The sequence below is a fragment of the Scardinius erythrophthalmus genome (genome assembly GCF_964197995.2).
Source record: "Scardinius erythrophthalmus genome assembly, chromosome: 8".
NCBI lineage: Eukaryota > Metazoa > Chordata > Actinopteri > Cypriniformes > Leuciscidae > Scardinius > Scardinius erythrophthalmus.
In genome coordinates this window covers 20,677,749-20,697,439 of record NC_138228.1, presented here as the reverse complement: position 1 = coordinate 20,697,439, position 19,691 = coordinate 20,677,749, and the positions used below count along the sequence as shown (strand labels likewise).

The window sequence follows — 19,691 nt, the reverse complement described above, 5'->3', positions numbered from 1 at the left end:
TGTAATTTTGAACTTTAAAGGTGCAAATGGTTTAGCCAAACACTCAAAGCCAAAACAAAGTGTTCCAACCCGTCGGTGATTGGTTGGAACACTATTTGTTTTGGTTTTGAGTGTTTGGCTAAACCATTTGTTTTTGTGTGCAGATCTCAGAGCCTAGGCTGCCTACAGAGACGCATTTTTTTGACGGCATGCTTATGGGGCGGGCAGCTAGCGGATCATTCGGAAAGATTAGATGAATGTGATAAAAATATTTTTGGGCCTGAAATCACTGATACCACCTTTAAGCATGGTGGTGGTGTTTTTACTTTTTATGTGGTCTGGAGTCTCTGAAACCCCAAACAGAACATGACTTGTTTTGATGGCTAAAACTCATTTTGGTGATCTTATGATTTTATTAACACCCTTGAAGACACCATGATGGGCATTCACATCATATCTATTTTGCCCATTCTGGCTTATTGGTTCTTCCAACTGGCAGCAGGGCAAGATTAACTGATCATCTCCACTGACAAAGGCAAAGTCAGAGGATAGAGGCTTCCTGTGCCAGGAGGTTCAGGGTACGTGGGGGGCCTTCCTTGGGATCCCCTATGCTAAGCCTCCATTGGACCTGCTTCGGTTCAAACGACCAGAGCCTGCTGAAGTGTGGAATGGGATACGAGGTGCCACCCGGTACTCCAATTCCTGCTTTCAGGAACATGATTCATTGTACCCAGGATTCCCTGGAGCTGAGATGTGGAATCCCAACACCAGGATTAGTGAAGACTGTCTGAACCTAATCGCATGGTTTAAATCATACTTATCTGACCGTTATCAGTTTGTTGCAGTAAATGATGAGATGTCTCATCGATCACAAGTTCAGTATGGCGTACCACAAGGCTCAGTACTAGGACCGCTGCTGTTCACTCTGTACATGCTACCCTTAGGAGATATCATTAGGAAACATGGCATTAGCTTTCACAGTTATGCCGATGATACTCAGCTCTATATTTCTTCAAAACCTAACGAAACTTATCAATTCACAAAATTAACGGAATGCATAGCGGATATAAAAAATTGGATGACTTGTAATTTCCTACTTCTAAATTCTGAAAAAACAGAGTTTCTAATTATTGGACAAAAAACTTCCTCACGTAATAATCTAGAATACTGTCTAACACTTGATGGCTGCTCTGTTAAGTCTTCGTTGTCGGTTATGAACCTGGGTGTGCTTTTTGATACCAATCTTTCATTTGAAAGTCACGTGTCTAGTATCTGTAAAACTGCATTTTTCCATCTTAAAAATATATCTAAATTACGCCATATGCTCTCATTGACAAATGCGGAACAATTAGTTCATGTGTTCATGACCTCAAGGCTAGATTATTGTAATGCTCTACTGGGTGGTTGCCCTGCACGCTTAATAAACAAACTACAGCTGGTTCAAAACGCAGCAGCTCGAGTTCTTACCAGAACCAGGAAGTATGACCATATTAGCCCGGTTCTGTCAAAACTGCATTGGCTCCCTATTAAACATCGCATCAATTTTAAAATATTGCTGATTACTTACAAAGCACTGAATGGTTTAGCTCCGCAGTACTTGAGCGAGCTCTTAACGCATTATAGTCCGCCACGTCTATTACGATCTCAAAATTCCGGCCAGTTGATAACACCTAGAATATCAAAATCGACTGCTGGCGGTAGATCCTTTTCCTATTTAGCACCAAAACTCTGGAACAGTCTTCCTACCATTGTCCGGGAAGCAGACACACTCTGTCAGTTCAAAGCCAGATTAAAGACACATCTCTTTGACCTAGCTTTCACATAATACATTATAGACATCTATAATTTAATGTTAGGCTGCATATAGTAGGTCAGCCGGAACCGGGAACACTTCCCAAAAATCCTGATGTACTCGTTACATCATGAGAAGAATGGCATCTACGCTAATTTTAGTGTCTGTGTTTATCCCAAGGTTTTTCCTGCAGCCTGCCGGATCCAGGCCGTATCCAGATCTGACGAAGGACCTTCGCCTGGACCGATGACAACGCAGTGCTGAAGTGCCAACTAGTCTCTCCCTATGGAGGATCCCACTACCACTCTACAGATAAGGCGTTGTCGGGAAAATTCGTCTCGTGGTCCTACCCCAAAGCAACAAATAAAATAAAATTCCTTATCAAAATTTATAAGGAAAGACAAGTATTTTGTTTAGGCTTGGCTTGTAGGGAATTCCAAACCTGCGTATATTCAAACGCACATAACTAATAGAACCCATTCTAAATGTGCATGTGAACGCCATCAGCGTTTCTCACAGGTTCGCGTTTAAAGTCTGTGTAGAGGGAATGGTGTCGTCTTAGCGGCCCCTAATTTAATAACAAATGTTCATTGCGACGGAAGCAAATCAATTAAAACTAACTTTAGATGGAAATAACTTAACTCTGCTGTAAAGCCGAAACAATCTCTGTTACCTTAAATTATACGCTTATCTCTGTAAAGCTGCTTTGAGACAATCTACATTGTTAAAAGCGCTATATAAATGAAGATGACTTGACTTGACTTGAACCTCAATGTCTGGACTCCCTCAATCAACCTCCAGAACCGAGCCAAACCCTTAGTCCTAGTTATGGTGTGGATCTATGGTGGAGGCTTTTCACAGGGACTGCCTCCCTGGATGTGTGCGATGGGCGTGTCCTCAGCCAGTCGCAACAAGTGGTGGTGGTGTCTATGAACTACAGGGTAGGAGCATTGGGTTTCCTATCTCTACCTGAAAGTAAAAGTGTTAAAGGTAATGCTGGTCTGTTTGACCAGCGTTTGGCTTTAAGCTGAGTGTCAAAAAACATTGCTGCTTTTGGGGGCGATCCATCCTCCGTTACCTTGTGTGACCTAGACTTGGTGGCTGTTAGATTATCGACCAAATTGACTATGCCACCCCCATGTTCTGGGATGGGGGACCCTAACAATGATCTTTTTGCACAGGCATTTCAAATAAATGATCTACTAGAAGCCAGAGTACAAAGAAAGTTGATTTACTTTATTAAATGACAATTACCAGTCTTCTCTTATGGCTGAAATGACTTGGTTGGTAACAATGTTATTCACTTATGGCTGAAATGACTTGGTTGGTAGCAATGTTATTCATAAAAAAAAAAAAGAAAGAAAAATAAACAAACCACAACAATGGATTTAAAGTAAACTTAATCAAAAAAAGTTTCAAAAGAAATGAAAACAATGCTCCAAACAAATCAGAATCAAATTAAAGGAATACAATTGAAGAAATAAATGATAAATCTAAAATTCAGATTCATTAAACAGACAAATCATTATTTAAATCAAATGATAAAGAAAAGACAATGATAAAAATGACACTCAAAATAACAAATCAACCTGGAATCATGAAATGGGAAATACACCACATGGGAGGAAAAAAATCAAACCCCAAAAAAATCAAAACCAATCAAACCATAATATGTAAAACACACAACCCAACAAGACCTCCCATACAGTGATATACCACTAAATAAGGCAGGCAGATCTCGAAAAAAAATTATGTCACAAAACTCAAAATATCACAAATAAACAAAAAAAATTAAGCAACCAAATCCCAAATTCGGTGGGGAAAAAAACGATGGCCACTTGCCAAGAGAGGTTTTGACCTGTAATCGAAACCATTTATTTTTTATTACACATACAACATTCTACATGCATCAGTCTCAATGAAAGGCAAAAGTGTTGCCACGCAGTTGTAAAAAATACGCATTTTAATATTTTAACAATTTAAAATAAAACAAACCAACTTGATCGTTCACTCACGTCAGGTGGCCGAAGCCAAGCGCAAAATGGCATGCGCACTATGTTCTCACATCAGTTATTGGTTCAGGAGAAATCCTAGAACACATTTACTAGTGAATACAATTTATACTGACATATCTCCTTTAAAATCAACTACTATTAAACTTATTTACTCACTCTGAATTGTCGGGCACAGTGGGTCAAACTGTTCTTTCAACAAGCCAGCAGAGGAAGAAACACAAACTCGCTCATCGAGCGTAAAACAAGAGCAAACGCTGTTTCCTTGACGCCCGCAAGACTTTAAACACAGCCTGCCCATTACGTCATCTGCCCACTTAAAGGCGCAACATACTCATTCCGGTTACACTTGTTTGGGGAGAGTGCTGGTGCTGGCTCTGTGGAACACCATTTGCTTTCGCAGGGCAGCCATGGCCTGTTCACCCGCGCAATTCTCCAGAGTGGCATCCCCAAAGCCGCCTGGGTGACCGTGGAGCCAGCTCAGGCCTGGAACTGTTCTTTGACTCTGGCTCAGCTTCAGAACTGCCCACTTGTACACTTTTCATCAGTTGATGAAATGGAGGCTTGGTTAAGAGCAGTTGAACCTGAGAAGATAGTCAGTCTTCAATTCAGTGTCATTACTGATCCCATGATAATATGTGTAACCTTTCCTCCAACAGTGGATGGAGAATTTCTGGTAGACATGCCTAGTGTCTTAATCCAGTCAGGACGTTTTCTAAAGACAGAAGTTCTTTTGGGATCGAACAAAGATGAAGGGACATACTTCCATGTATATGGTCCATCTGGATTTAGCATCCATAACCAGAGTCTTATCAATCGAGACCAGTTCCTCACAGGTGTATCATTGGGCCTCCCTGGTTTCAGTGACATGGCCAGAGAGGCGGCTGCTTTTCAGTATACTGGTTGGACCGATGAGCAGAACAAGACAAAAAACAGAAAAGCCTGAGGCTGGTTGGTGGGCGACCACCATTTTTCATGCCCCTTACTGGATTTTGCCTGTAGGTATGTAGAGAATGGTGGCAGTGCCCGACTGTTCCTCTTTAACCATCGCTCCAGCTTCAACCCCTGGCCTCAATGGATGGGTGTAATGCACGGGGATTTTTGTTTTTTGGGATTCCCTAAGGAGGAGGAGGCCATGACCAGGAGGATAATGAAGCATTGGAGCAACTTTGCTCGAAATGGGTGAGTGTAAATCTGACACACAATCTATTGCATGAGCTAATGTTCTATCCTAGTTCAAAGTGTTAAATCTGTTTACTCACTCTGATGTCGTTCCAACCACTTATGCCTATCTTTCCTCTGTGCACTGTCAGAAAAAAAAGTGGATTTTTTTTTCCTTTTAGGGGTACAACAGCTTGTCACTAAAGCAGTGGGCTTAACTCTTTCGCACGTCCGATCACACCGGTGTGGTCAGTCTAGGCTGGTCCCTGGAGCGTTCAATCACACCGGTGTGATTTAGAACATTCAGTGCATCACGTGATTAACTCCATAAATTCAAATGTGCTTTTGTGCGTTGGCTGGCGCTGAGTCAGAGATGGACGTGCACAGCGCGTCATATATCACAACTATTCAGTGTTTATAACCGTTATAAATGTGTTTAAACAACAAAACACATCCACTTGCACATATTTGACAATCAGAATATCATATATTTCATGCCATAGCTGACACATTTGTGAATATTTTGAATTAAAAAGGAAAAATGAAACAAAAGCAGATCATCAGTCATTCAGTGCTACTGTGGCTGCGGTGTATCATGTGACAAGCAATGAAGCGTCACCATGGAAACAATAAAGTGATACGTTCTAAATAAAGGTCGCCTTGAATATTGGGGGTCAGCCAGAATATTTTAAACTTGCGTCTAAAAAAGGTTAAATGGACAACTTTAAATATTGCACATAAATAATTTAGAGTAGATGAACTTAAGGTACAACTATGTACCTTTTATAAGGTACAAAGATGTCCCTTTAAGGGTACTGTACAAAGCTACAGGTACAATTGTAGTACTCATTTTCTGATAGTGTAGAAGATAAACGGAAGTTGTTTTTCTGTCTTGCCACTGTGTTGGCTGTCAAATCTCATTTGTTCTTACATATATTCACATATCGCTTGTGCAGACACAACGCGCCAGGTTTGACCTCAATAATGTCATACATCATTGACTGTTACATGCCTTGTAACCAAAGTGTCAATTAGGCTTGAAAGCTATCTAGAACATTGTCAGTGAATAACAACTTAAATTTAGTCTTTAGTCTGTTTAACAGATAAAAACACTCATGAGACTTGTAGCATCATATGTATTGTGGTGTATAAACATGGAAACGTGTTAATTTTGTCCCTTTAGAAGCATCTGACATGATTTGTTTTTTCTCTTTCACTGTTTGGAGAAAAAAATCAGTGTACGAATTCTGCCTATTTGTTTTCCACAGAACAGAAAAAAAGAACGTTGTAAGGTGTTGGAATGACAAATTTTCATTCTTGACTGAGCTATTATTTTAATACTAAGAATATCATACTCAAATTTGTGTTTACAAGACAATTTCTATGTATTTGTATAAATTTACTATAAACAGTAAAGGAATTGTTTACATTTATCTCTTAGAAATGTTTTAGATGTTTAATCCGTAATATCTTGATGAAGACAGGCTTTCATCTGCTCACACTTTTTCAGTTAATGTGTAAAAAAACAAAACAAGTCTTGGTGTTGCTGGCAGGCTAGTGTTGATTAGCATCCTCATTTATTTGGCATAAATTATGGAGAGGCAGAAACAGCCTTTATTGTGGCTGTGAGCAAGCTTAGTTTCTTTCAATTAACACTTCATACACTCTTCAAGCTGGAGGGGAATGACACGATGCTAATATATCAATGAACGTGATCAGTAAACAAGATCACAATGGAACACGCTGAAGTTAATCTTTTCCTGAAATGGGCAGATTCGCTTATTAAAAGTATCGGGTGCAATTTCTTAAATGTCTTGTTTTGAAGACTTTACTTTGCTGGGATTGTGCATTAAGATTCAAAGCCTCTTGTTGTAATGGACTGCAAGGCATTCTTTACAAGAGCGCATGAACGTCATAGCTATTGAGTCATTGCATTGATTTTTTAATATATTTTTTGGGCTTCAGTTGTTTTGGAGCAGAAATGTATTGATGTAACTTGGTACCATACATAAACTGACCTTTCAGTTGATTTCCTGGCTTGATGTTTCAGGGATCCGAGTGTGGAGGGAGCAGATTGGCCGCCATTCATGCTGGAACATCAGCAGTATGTCACGCTTAACACTGGCCTGTCACAAACACTCCGGATGCTTAGAGCCCAGCAGTGCAAGTTCTGGGATAGTTTCCTGCCAAAACTGCAGTATGTCACAGGTGAGAGTCACAGAATGAGAACAACCATCCACCCACACCACATAAACAAAGAAAATCACGACATGCTCGCTTCTGCTTGTCTCTTCAGCTCTGCCTGGCCAGCACATGTGTCATCTTCTAGTCTCTTGAGGACACCTGTAGTGCAGACCTGGCCAGCTAGTGGAGCTTAATGCGGGACTGGAGAGGGTTGAGTGTTTCAGAAGCACAGCAATTATTTACATTTACATTTTTTTGCATTTGGTAGATGTTTTTATCCAAAGCAACTTGCATTGCATTCAAGGTATAAACTTTATCAGTGGACCATACAACACTAAGGCCATGGGTTTGATTCTCAGAGAATGCATGAACTGTTTGAGCTACAGAAATGCTTGTATATTATTAAACTATACAATTAGAGTATTATACTACTTTTAAAAACTTTTTTTTACACATTTCATAAAAAAATGTGAGCAATTACCTGTCAAAAACTTGGTGTTGTGATGGTGTAGTCTCCTGAGGTGAAATCACTGACGCCTCATGGAGTTTGTTTTTACATTTTTGACCCATTTTGTCATTCGTCAGGTGGAAAAACCTAAGTCTGTAAAGTAATAAAACACCTGTCCTCAACAAGTTGTTTTTAGTTTGTATAACATAAACAATGTGGGACAAGTTGCCTTTCAAGCACTACTAATAATATTCCGTCTTGGATGAACCAAACTGTGCTACCCAGGTTAGATAGAAATGCTTTTCAGGAAATAGCCTGTCACTATCTTTAGTTTTTCATAGTTACTCATTTTATTTTGTCATTCAATGGGCATGACAAAATAAAATGAGTAGAATGTGATGGCCTGGAATCCACAAGCTTGAGATTTAAAATGTACACTTTCCTCAAAAGCTGTTCTGTCCCTGCAATGAATAGCAAGTACTTTTTTTTTTTTTTACGCGTTCAGAAAGTATTCATAAGGACACATGTATAATGGAGAAATATGTTGCTGAAATGGTGCTAATTTAAAATGCTATAAATTTTAATTCAGTGTGAATGGGTTTGAATACTTTAGTCTTGGCTCTGAATTAATTTGATCCATTATGCAGGTATCCCACCATAAGGGTATTTTTAGGTATAGCAGGTTTGATATTCTATTTGTTAGTGAATATTTTGCTAAAGGTTCAAGAGTGGAAGCTATTTGAAGAGAAAGTGAAAAGCATTTTGCTGTAGTTCCTCGCTCATTTAAACCTTTTTCAACTAAACATGTAGCTTGTGGTCTGTTTCTAGCCCTGCGGTGAGAGACGTGTGCTTTTAAGTGTGTTACTAAACATAAGGTGGGAGAGCAAGTCACAGCATTATGTACTGGAAGCGGTTGCTTGAACGTTTGTATATTTAAACAGCTTTTGGCACTCTTAAAATCATCTTGTAAACCTTGGGCTGTCTTCACAGCTGTCATTACTGGTTAAAGCAATGAATATAGACTGATGCTTTTAATTTGCTTTTTGGAGGTCTTTGCAAGGTGACGCTCAATAGTGTAGCGTCTGGAAACTCTTGAAGGTCTGGCTGTCAGTATTATCGGTGGTTGAAAACGGAAGAGAATTGGAGTTCCAGGTAGTGCGACCATAGGGAGCAGAATTGAATTTGACACTGAAATGGAATGAATCGATTCTGATTTGAGTCTAGGTAAAGCCTTGTCTTGTTTATGTACTGGAGGTCAGGCGCCAGCAACTGCGCATACAAATGCACATATGCGCAAATTGAATTATTGTCACTGCGGGCCGTGTGCAGTCTCAGTCTCCCTGGCGCTTATGAAGGCAAAGCCATTCCCAGAGGATTTGCTACCTCGCCTACTCTTTTGAGACTGCAAAGCTTATGCACAAACATTTTGTGTGTGTGTGTGTATGTGGTGGGGGCAAATGAACGAAGAAATCTTATCAACTCTGCTTAAATATATTAATCAGTGATGCAGCACCCAGTCGTAGTAGCTGATTTGCTGAAAGGCACGTAAGTGGGATCAGGTCTAGATGGTAAAATCCGTTTGGCCCCTGCTTTTATACCAAACACTAGTCTGTAAAGTAAACAGTGATTTATGGAGTCTGAAGCAAGTCGACGCCATAAACTTATTTCAGATACAATCGCCCAGGGCATCCTGGGATTAAGTGTCTTAATCAAGAGCACAACGTTGATGGCTCATGGCAAGCTACTTGCAGGGATTGAACCAGCAGCCAGCCCTACACATTCTGTAATTCTGGAAAATTCTGGTATTTGAAACCAGACGTTATTTGGGTCATTTCTACAATGCAGTACATTTTCATGTACCCATTATGCCTTAATAATAGATCATTTTAAACTTGGATTTGTTTTAATCACAACATCACAAACAAGTAGACACGGACTAACAAAATGTTTAAAATGAAACATTTAATCGCTTTAATTCATAATCATTTTGTTTGTACTTGAGTCTAAATCACTTTCCATTCTGTCAGTCTTTTGCAAAATCCCTTTAACTAACAAAGCTAATTCCTTAATGACATCATCCTGTAGTAAATTACATAGTTTTGGATTGAAAACAACCTCACAAATGTATTAACAATGGATTTGACGTTTCATTGCCACTGTGCATAAGTAAGTATTAATTCATGTTTAAGTGCATATTTCAGAAAGTCTGGTATACCCCTTTTATAGAATCTTTTTTTTTATTTTTTTATTTTTTTTTTATCACAGCCCTATTGATTGTATAAAGTTACATAGTGTCAAAGTTACTGCATAACATGAATGAATCCTATGTTGCTTACTCTTTTTAAAATATTAAATATACATTTTTGAAGAACTTTGTTGACTAGTAGACAAAACACAAATGTGCTTGTCCTTGATGTTCAAGTGATTCTGTCATGAGAATCTTTTCATGATTGTGAGAAGTCCCTCACTTCATTTCATTCTAAATAAAGAACATGATTATTCTGTCATGTTCTGCTGTCTCTCTCTTTCTGTGACATGGATCAAGTGGCATTCTGTTGCATGCAAGTCGTGAGTCTCTATTCTGAACAATTTCTTTTAACTATAGAACTTGTGCTTGAAAGTAAGGGAGCTAAAATAGTAACATTTTAATAGCTTTTTCAGCAGCACTGAATGCTCTATGAAAATTTACTTTGTAATTAATGCAATGGGAATTTTAGTATAGCATTTCCATGTATAACAAGACAACAATTAATTAGCTAGTAACTTGAGGTCTTTTTTTTATTTTTATTTTTTATAAATTATCAAGGTTGTGCAATTTGCAATGTCATTCTGCTGGTAGTTTGAATCATGATTATGTTGGTATGCTGCTCAGAGTAGTTAGTCTTTAAAGGAATAGTTCCCATAAAAACGTTGCATGCTGTGGAACACAAGAATAATTGTTAAAACAGTCAAAACATTACAAATGCAACAAGTTTTTGTAAATATATGATAAAATGCATCTTAAAATTGTGTACAAATTGTGTCATATGATAGCACAGTATCTCTTCATTTTTGGTGAACTATTGCTTTAATGTGTTACCTTGGAGATCAGTATTCACCATCAGGGATTATTTCCAACATTATTTTGGGTTTCCGTTATTAAAGACAGTTTTCCATATTGTTAACGGGCCAAAACATTGAGCAAAGCTTTGAATATCTGATTGAGGTTTTGGTTCTGCTCATTCAAAGTACGATATACAGTGGGGAGAACAAGTATTTGATACACTGCTGATTTTGCAGGTTTCCCCATTTACAAAGCATGTAGAAGTCTGTAATTTTTATCACAGGTGCTCTTCAACTGTGAGTGACGGAATCTAAAACAAAAATCCAGAAAATCACATTGTATGATTTTTAAGTAATTAATTTGCATTTTATTGCATGACATAAGTATTTTGATACATCAGAAAAGCAGAACTTAATATTTGGTACAGAAACCTTTGTTTGCAATTACAGAGATCATACGTTTCCTGTAGTTCTTGACCAGGTTTGCACACACTGCAGCAGGGATTTTGGCCCACTCCTCCATACAGACCTTCTCCAGATCCTTAAGGTTCCGGGGCTGTCGCTTGGCAATAAGGACTTTCAGCTCCCTCTAAAGATTTTCTATTGGGTTCAGGTCTGGAGACTGGCTAGGCCACTCCAGGACCTTGAGATGCTTCTTACGGAGCCACTCCTTAGTTGCCTTGGCTGTGTGTTTCGGGTCGTTGCCATGCTGGAAGACCCAGCCACGACCCATCTTCAATGCTCTTACTGAGGGAAGGAGGTTGTTGGCCAAGATCTCGCAATACATGGCCCCATCCATCCTCCCCTCAATACGGTGCAGTCGTCTTGTCCCCTTTGCAGAAAAGCATCCCCAAAGAATGATGTTTCCACCTCCATGCTTCACGGTTGGGATGGTGTTCTTGCGGTTGTACTCATCCTTCTTCTTCCTCCAAATACGGTGGGTTGAGTTTAGACCAAAAAGCTCTGTTTTTGTCTCATCAGACCACATGACCTTCTCCCATTTCTCCTCTGGATCATCCAGATGGTCATTGGTAAACTTCAGACGGGCCTGGACATGTGCTGGCTTGAGCAGGGGGACCTTGCGTGCGCTGCAGGATTTTAGTCCATGACGGCATAGTGTGTTACTAATGGTTTTCTTTGAGACTGTGGTCCCAGCTCTCTTAAGGTCATTGACCAGGTCCTGCCGTGTAGTTCTGGGCTGATCCCTCACCTTCCTCATGATCATTGATGCCCCACGAGGTGAGATCTTGCATGGTGCCCCAGACCGAGGGAGACTGACCGCCATCTTGAACTTCTTCCATTTTCTAATAATTGCGCCAACAGTTGTTGCCTTCTCACCAAGCTGCTTTACTATTGTCCTGTAGCCCATCCCATCCTTGTGCAGGTCTACAATTTTATCCCTGATGTCCTTACACAGCTCTCTGGTCTTGGCCATTGTGGAGAGGTTGGAGTCTGTTTGATTGAGTGTGTGCACAGGTGTCTTTTATACAGGCAACGAGTTCAAACAGATGCAGTTAATACAGGTAATGAGTGGAGAACAGTAGGGCTACTTAAAGAAAAACTAACAGGTCTGTGAGAGCCGGAATTCTTACTGGTTGATAGGTGATCAAATACTTATGTCATGCAATAAAATGCAAATTAATTATTTAAAAATCATACAATGTGTTTTTGTAAGTAGGAAAACCTGCAAAATCGACAGTTTATCAAATACTTGTTCTCCCCATTGTATATGGCTTCATGATGAGAAAAATGTAAAGCAATTCATTAGGGCTGTTACCACGATAATACACACATGCACCACTGCACAAACTCAAATCATGTGGCTAGTGTTTAGACCTCCTGAATGTTTGCCTGGTCTAAATAACTTCACTTTTCATTTGCAGTATGATAAATCCAATATCATTGTGTCACAAACTTGACCTGCCTCTCCCTCTCTCTCTATATTTTTCTCTCTCTCTTTCTGCTGTAGTGAGTATTGATGAAGTGGAGTTCCAGTGGAAGTCTCAGTTCCACCGCTGAATTTCTTGCATGCTGGACTGGAAGAATCAATTTAACAACTATGCCTCTGTCAAAAAAGCAACAGTGTGAAAACCTTTAATGTCTGACCACATTTCCCCAAAAAGCAGCCCATGCAGTGCACTTTACTACTTCAAAAAGCTTTAGAAAGCCAGAGCCCATATGTAGAAACAGAGGAAAGAGCTTCTGTGGTTTCTATATCTTCACAACTCAGTGCCTTTTTACTACCTCCTTAAGGCCTTATGTGGTAGAGAACTGCTATTTTGGTAACTCAAAAATAGATGAAAATCTTATCGAGGTACTTGGGTAAGAGTGTTTGTTTGACACAAGAACATGTCTACTCAAAATAAAATCTTAAATTATTCTTTGTATGCAGAAACTGAAGCTTGTTTTAGAACCATTCAGTTTTTTATTCCATCGTGACATTCTTTTAATGACAATTAAGCCCTTTTCGACCTCAAATGTAATTGTAATTACTATAGTAAAAGGTCAGATTGACGCATTATACACACATTTCACACAGACATATTTTTGTGAGATTCACCTCCTTAATGGCCAAGTAAATGAACTTGATTTGGTTTGGTAATGTGTGTAACAGAGTGCCATAATTTTAAACTATTCATGCAATCTGTGTCACGTTTCTGTTTTTGTTTAGTTATGTTATCTAGTTTTCCCCTGTCTTTTGTGCTTTTGGTTTAGTCCTGTTAATTAGTTTATCCTATGTTCTAATTAGTCATGTCTTTCACCTGTGTCCTGTCAATCACCTTGTTAATTATCCTGTTAGCCCCAGTGTCTGCCCTGTGTTTTCCCTCAGTGTTTGTCGGTTTTCGTCTTTGTATGGTTGTGTGTTCCTGAGTTCCTGTATTTTCCTGAGTTCCTGTATTTTCCTGTAACTTGAGTTTGTGAATAAACCAGCTGCATTGAAATTCTGTTCCCTCGTCTTCAGCAACCTGCACAAACCTGACAATCTGATTTTATTTAATGTGGAATATTTTTCATGATTTGCTTGAGGCTTGTTCCTTGTTTTGTTATCAAAACTGTAAATTTGAATACTTTCTATTCTAATTAATGTAGTTGAGTGAATATATAGAATTAAATATGAATGAAAGTGAAAATCCTGCTTTTTATGATGAAATTAACTTTTAATGGAGTATTTTAACCCAATAGTTCCTTCAAATAGCATTGTTTAAACAACACATTTGTGGTGCTTTAAATAAATAATTCTATAATGGAAATAAAGATGCAGCAACATGATGCTAATATAACATGATTAGCCTCTGTAATAACTCTGTCTAGGATAGGTTTGTTTGTATTTTCTTTTCTTTTGTTTTCATGAGTCTACTCATTATTACCTTAACTAATTCCACCTGCCACCTTGAAAATATTGCCTTACCTTTTTTTAACACTCACCAAACCCATAATACAAATGAAACTGGCTTTGGAAAAAGTCAAAAAGTCTGTAATATTGGTTGATAACTTTATTAGAAAATTCAACATAACATATTGATTATTTTGAATTAAATTGTAGGAATGATAATTTTACTCTTCCGACTAAAGGAAACTCGGACTCGGACATCTTCTGATGACTTTTACCTTCTGTAAATTTACATTCAGATGCTTATCTGGCATGCCTAAAGTAATTTCCTGCAACAGCATGTGGCAAATATTTGCAAAAATATGACAAACAAAATCACAATGGGGTATCAGGTTGTTGTGATGGGTGCATTTTCACTGACAGAGACTAAATCATCTGACTCATGACACAATGACCTGCTGCGCAAATAAAAAATCCACTATATATATATATATATATATATATATATATATATATATATATATATATTGTCTGAAACAATACATACCAGTGTCTAAAAGACTCACCAGCTACTTTATTAGTTTATTAGTATACTTTGTTAGTACTGGTTTGGATCCCTTTTGCATTCAGAACTGCTTTAAAGGGATAGTTCACCGAAAAATTAAAATTGTCATCATTTACGCATCCTCAAGTTATTCATTTATGATTTTTTTTTTTCTTCTGCTGATTGAAGAATGTCGGTAACCAGACAGTTGACGGTAGCTATTGACTTAAATATACTATGGAAGTCAATGGCTATCAACTGTCTGGTTACCGACATTCTTCAAAATATATTCTTTTGTGTTCAGCTGAAGAAACATTAGGGTGAGTAAATGATGACAGAATTAAAATTTTTGGGTGAACTATGCCTAATGAACAAACTATGAACAAATCCCATTCTTTGTGGGATCATGGCATTGAGATCTGGTGTGACTGTGAAGGCCATTCGAGTTTAGTGAACTCATTGTCATGTTCAAAAAAACAGTGGTAACACTTTATAAGAATTATATATATATATTATATATAATATATAAATATTAAATAGAAATATACATTTCAAACACTATTAAAATTAAGTAAACTGTCTGTAATCAAATAAGAACAAACAATCAAACTAGCAATAGCACAAATAAACACAATAGAGCAAAGATGCTAATTAAAGGTACAATACATACAATTTTAGTAATAAAATATCCAAAACTCACTTGCACAGTGTGATATATTTCCTGCAGTTGTGTACTTACAATATCCCAAAAGTTCCCAAAGATTTTTAATTTCAGAGAAATTCCAATTTTAAAATATAGCTGCGAGCAGCGATTACGGGCCCAAGCCGGTGGCACCGCAACCCCGGTGCCTTTAGTCACCTAAAGGCACCGGGGTGGCAGTACCGCAAGCTTTGGCCCTTCATCGCTGCTCGCAGCTATATATATATATATATATATATATATATATATATATATATATATATATATATATATATATATAAAAGACCAAAAATATTGCTTGACTTACCTTATTCTGATTTTATGATACACTCAAAATATTCCACAACAAATCCTTTAAATTTAATGTAAAAATAAAAATGAAAGAAAGCAGTGTTGGGCTCACGTAACCCTCTCATTAGAATCAAAATGTTTCAACATTTGCGATGTATTTGGATGCTAAACTATTCTTTATTATAGGCTTTGTTCTTCACTCGTGTTCCAATATCGACGCAAAAATGTGCTTGGAAACACCACAGTAGAGCGATGCTTACTGTGAATGTATGAATTGTACTACTGACTATTTAGAGCAGTGTAATTGTTGTATGTTAGGTTGACTATTTTATTATTATATTTTATGAAGGCCATAATAAACAGGCTGCGATGTCAAGATTACAATGCTGGAATGTGTGTGTGTGTGTGTGTGTGTGTGTGTGTGTGTGTGTGTGTGTGTGTGTTCATGTTTTTCTATCCCGGTGGGGACTTCAACCTGAATGCATACAGACTCATGGGGACTCGTGTCACAGTGGGGATCTAAATAGAGGTCCCCATGGGTAAACAAGCTTATAAATCATACAGAATGAGTTTTTTTGGAAATGTAAAAATGCAGAAAGTTTTCTGTGATAGGTAGGTTTAGGGGTAGGGTTAGTGTGAGGAGATAGCATATACAGTTTATGCAGGATAAAAAAAATTAAGGCTATGGAGAGTCCCCACAAAGATAGTAAACCGTGTGTGTGTGTGTGTGTGTGTGTGTGTGTGGCGTGGGCGCGTTTGAACAGTGGACACATAAAAACATACTCCGTCATTATACAGGACGACATTCAAACTGCAAAGTGTTAACTTATATTTGTGTACAGTCGCAATAAAACACAACATTGTGCTTTTGTAAAATAATTTCAAGCAATCCACCCCCCGAAAGGCGCTAATTTTAAAATTAAACTAAAATGCTCACGGCTGCACGGGCATTCATAACGGTGCGCGTTCACGGCGAGGAATGAGCGAGGAATGTTTTTCAATTAATTCCTACTTCCATAGGAATTATTTTGAAATGCTTGCTCAACCACTATCAATGTCAGTGCGGACGAACATATTTTACTTTCGTTTTTAAGTTGGCGATTCAAAAGCCCCCAGTGGTGTCACACGTCGATGAACCGGTGGTAAAATATTCTCAAAGTCACATATTACCTAGTATATTTTTATATAGATACAATAGGCCTACCTGATTTTGAACACAAGAGGGCAGTATAGCCCTATGTATAAGCAGGAGTAACTAAAAACTCAGAGTCTGAAATATCCAAAAAATCCACATTCAGACCAAAATATCTGACTTCCAGATGGCCGGAGCTAATGAATGTTAATTAGAAAGTTGTCCGGCTTGATGAGTACAATATAAAACTTTTTTTTTACTGTAGTTAAAACTAACCCGCCCACTTTTGTCAAAAGCATGTTGAAAGTGACACACTTCCTGCTGCCAGTTGGTGGCGCTATAACTTTGACTCACAATAGTTACATCCATCTGATCGGCCTCTTACCACGAACACACTGCTGAAGTTTCATCAAGATCAGTTAATGTATGCATAAGTTATTCCACTTCGTGTTTCTCTTTTCTCGCCATAAATTCGTTTCCTCGCCACGGCCAAACCGTTCGAGATATCAAAAATCCGTCCGCAATTTAGAATCCTCAATCTCTTGACTTCATGCACACCGAGTTTGGTGGGGATTGGATGAATTCTCTAGGAGGAGTACTTCGCATTCCACAGCAAGCGTTTTCCAAACAACCCATAATAGCCGACTTCCTGTTGGGCTGGCGTAAAACTTGACCCGGGGAAAGTTGTTCGGCCCGATGAGATCTATATGTGTCCCGAGTTTCATATTAATTCATGCAAGCGTGTTTGATCTATGGACCAAGTTTTGGACACCGTTCAAGGGGGCGCTGTTGAGCCCCCCTGCCACGCCCGGGTACCAGCTTCAGCCCGTCCCTGATGGCAGGGGGTTCTGACTTGTGTGCAAAGTTTCAAGAGTTTTTGAGCACGTTAAGGACCCCAAAAGCCCCTGAAACCTTGATTAACAATATAAAAGCAATAGTAAAATCCCCCCCTCCCCTCACACACACAGAGACACAGAGAGAGGGAGAGAAAATTCTTCAGAAAATCCACATTCAAACCAAAATATCTCTCTTCCTGTTGGTCAGAGATCGTTAATGTAAATTAGAAAGTTGTCCGTCTTGATGAGAACAATACACATACCAAGTTTTGTTGCTGTTGATAAAACTAACCCCCCCACTTATGACTAAAGGTGGCGCTACTGAGCCCCTCACCACGCCCGTTTCTGAAACTTTGCACAAGTCTACGGGCTAATAAGTGTGATGTGTCTGTCGAGTTTCATCCAATTTCAAGTATGTTAAGAGTCTCAAAAGCATCAAAAAAGAATATTAAAGTTTGAAGCGTTGCCATGGCAACAGTATTAAAGATATCAAAAATCCTTTCACAGGTCTACATCTGCCATGTGTTTACATTATACAAATAAAGTTTGAAGCAAATCGGGTAAAAATAAGAGGGTGATTTCAAAGCATTTTGAAAGGGACACACTTCCTGCTGCCAGTTGGTGGCGCTATAACTTTGACTCACAATAGTCACATCCATGTGATCGGCCTCTTACAACGAACACACTGCTGAAGTTTAATCAAGATCAGTTAATGTATGCAGAAGTTATAACACACTTCCTGTTTCCATTATTCGCCATAAATTTGTGTCCTCGCCACGGCCAAACTGTTCGAGATATCAAAAATCCGTCCGCAATTTAGCATCCTCAATGTCTTGACTTCATGCTGACTGAGTTTGGAGGCGAATGGATGAATTCCCTAGGAGGAGTACATTAAATTCCACAGCATGCGTTTCCAAACAACCCATAATAGCCGACTTCCTGTTGGGCTGGCGTAAAAAGTAAAAGTACGAAAGTTGTTTGGCCCGATGAGATCTATATGTGTATTGAGTTTCATATTATTACATGCAAGCGTGTTTGATTTATGGACCAAGTTTTCGGACCCCGTTCAAGGGGGCGCTGTTGAGCCCCCTTGCCACGCCCGGGTACCAGCTTCAGCCCGGCCCTGATGGCCGCAGGTTCTGACCTCTGTGCAAAATTTCAAGAGTTTTCGAGCATGTTAAAGGCCCCAAAAGTGCCCGAAAGGTTGACAGAAAAATAATAATAATAATAAATATAGCTGCGAGCAGCGATTACGGGCCCAAGCCGGTGGCACCGCAACCCCGGTGCCTTTAGTTACCTAAAGGCACCGGGGTGGCGGTACCGCCGGCTTAGGCCCTCCATCGCTGCTCGCAGCTATATTTATATATATATATATACATATATATATATATATATATATTATACAAACATATATATATATATATATTATACAAAGATATATATATATATATATATATATATATATATATATATATATATATATATATATATTATACAAACATATATATATATTTATTATACAAACACATATATATATATATATATATATATATATATATATATATATATATATATATATATATATATAATATATATATATATATGTATATGTATTTATATATGTGTATATATATATATATATATATATATATATATATATATATATATATATATATATATATATATATATACCGTTCAAAAGTTTGGGGTCAGGAAGATTTTTAATGTTTTTAGGAGAAGTCTCTTCTGCTCACCAAGGCTGCATTTATTTGATTAAAAATACAAACAAAAACAGTAATATTGTGAAATATTATTCCAATTTAAAACAGCTGTTTTCTATTTTAAAATATTTTACACTGTAATTAATTTATGTGATCAAAGCTGAGTTTTCAGCATCATTACTCCCATCTTCAGTGTCACATGATCCTTCAGAAATCATTCTAATATGATGATTGATGGTCAATAAATATTAATTATTATTTTCAATGTTGAAAACAGTTGTGTACAGATTTTTTTTCAAAATGCGTTGATGAATGTAATGTTCAAAAGAACAGCATTTATTTCAAATATAATTTTTTTTAACATTTTAAATGTCTGTACTGTAACTTTTGATCAGTTTAACTCATTCTCGATTAATAAAAGTATTGATTTATTTTATTTCTTTCCCCCAAAAATAAAATTAAAATTATTACTGACCCCAAACTTCTGAACGGTAGTGTTTAATGTTACAAAAGCTTTA

At 38.0% G+C, this 19,691-nt stretch overlaps 1 pseudogene across 1 annotated transcript; it reads left to right on the top strand.

The window, feature by feature from the left end:
- The first annotated feature begins 414 nt into the window (after positions 1–414).
- Positions 415–12,716, top strand: LOC308694356 (cholinesterase-like; annotated as a pseudogene). Its single transcript has 5 exons — positions 415–764; positions 2,532–2,852; positions 4,135–4,965; positions 6,995–7,152; positions 12,588–12,716. The product of its transcript is annotated as a cholinesterase-like (transcript).
- Positions 12,717–19,691: the final 6,975 nt, after the last annotated feature.